General features: G+C 49.7%; 1 pseudogene; it reads right to left on the minus strand.

Annotated features, from left to right (window-relative positions):
- Positions 1 to 230: 230 nt before the first annotated feature.
- LOC114887599 lies at positions 231 to 1,520 on the minus strand (annotated as a pseudogene).
- Between the last annotated feature and the right edge of the window lie 274 nt (positions 1,521 to 1,794).

Raw genomic sequence — 1,794 nt, forward strand, 5'->3', positions numbered from 1 at the left:
AGTCCTGGACCCCAGCTGTCCCATTGGACTTGACCTCTTCAGCCCAGAATTTGGAATTTGTCTGGCTCACAGTAGCCAACCGGGCTGCACATCCTCATGGCTAAAGGTCAACGGATGACTCATTTTATGCATAAGCAATTGGCTTGCCTATCTATAACTTAAAAGAAAAGTCTACTATACACGATGTTCAATCCAGAAAAGTCCCACGATTGGGTGTTGTTCCAAGCCTTTTAAGCTGAAGTCCAGATGGCCAGGGGATGACCCTCTATGTTAAATACATATTTGTCAAGGTTGAGGAAGTCCATGTCATCTGAAAAGAGAAGATATATGTACCTAGAGTTTATCATAGAGAGAAACTTTTCATCTTGTCTCTTGGGATTTGATTCTGAACATTATCGATTGAAGAATAGACACCCGGGGACTTCCCTGGTGGCGGAGTGGTTAAGAATCCACCTGCCAGGGCAGGGGACACGGGTTCGAGCCCTGGTCCGGGAAGATCCCACATGCCGCAGAGCAACTAAGCCCGTGAGCCACAACTACTGAGCCTGCGCTCTAGAGCCCGCGAGCCACAACTACTGAGCCCGCGAGGCACAACTACTGAAGCCCACGCGCCTAGAGCCCGTGCTCCGCAACAAGAGAAGCCACCGCAATGAGAAGCCACCGCAATGAGAAGCCCGCGCACCGCAACAAAAAGCAGCCCCCGCTCGCGGCAACTGGAGAAGGCCCGCGCGCAGCAACGAAGACCCAACACAGCCAAAAAAAAGAATAGACACCTGACTGGATGTTGGTATATCTGTTGAAATACTGCAGAATCTCCCACCCCTGATCCTGGTATTCCTTGTCCCCACTGAACAGTACAGACAGAACAGACTCTCCACCGTGTCTAGTCAAAGCAGATTGAAATGGTCTTCAGGCCAGATCCCCATATCCTTATGGCTAACTTTGGGGTTAACGCTGAAATACAAAATTTCTGGACTCACCCCACTCCTAAACTGATGATACATCTAGTAACAGGTCACCATAAAGGCTTCAGCTAGCTCCATGTGGTCAGCGGTCAGACCACAGCTTACACCCAGAGCCAGGGTTCCCAAGCAAAAAACGCATTCAATGCATCTTGACTCAGAACTTGCCATCCACAACTTTCCCACAAAACTCAGCTTGCTGGGCTCAGACTGCTGAAGCAGGTGCTCTTTTATTCCTCTACGGCTTCAACATAGTCTTGTAGCAACTGAATTTCTTTCTTTCTTCCTTGGATCCACTGCTTCAGCAGAGCTCTGGTTCCAAGAGTGAAGATCCACTTAAGGGAAGAAGCCACTGTTGGTATAAATGAATATGGGCACTAACCCATCATTCTTCCCAGGCAGGGAATGTATATACTTTGTCACTTTCATCACTACCTCCTGAAATTTCTCATCTCCGGTGAGACGAGAGAGTTCTCGGAACTCAAACTGAACGTTTGTCACTTCTGACACTATACTGACATCTATGGAGGCCTCACTAGCGGCAGTGTTTATGTTCATGGAAAGTAGTTCACACCCAGTCAGAAAGGCTACGAGGAAAATAATTAGATACCACAGGGGTAATTCCCCTTTCCCCACACAAGAGCGTCGTTTACCTGCTGCGGCTCTCCCCCAGCTGTGCCGCTGCCTCCGAGCAGATGACGTTTAGCTTCTGCTTCCCGTTTCCTGCCAAGGCCCTAGAAACACCGCCCCCAGCCCGCCCCGCGGAGCACTGCGCTGCGCATGCGGCTCAGTTTGACGAATTTTTACCCTGCGGGGTAGTTTAGTTACTTCC

This window comes from Monodon monoceros, unplaced genomic scaffold, assembly GCF_005190385.1.
Source record: "Monodon monoceros isolate NGI ecotype Baffin Bay Population unplaced genomic scaffold, NGI_Narwhal_1 Super_Scaffold_7, whole genome shotgun sequence".
Lineage (NCBI taxonomy): Eukaryota > Metazoa > Chordata > Mammalia > Artiodactyla > Monodontidae > Monodon > Monodon monoceros.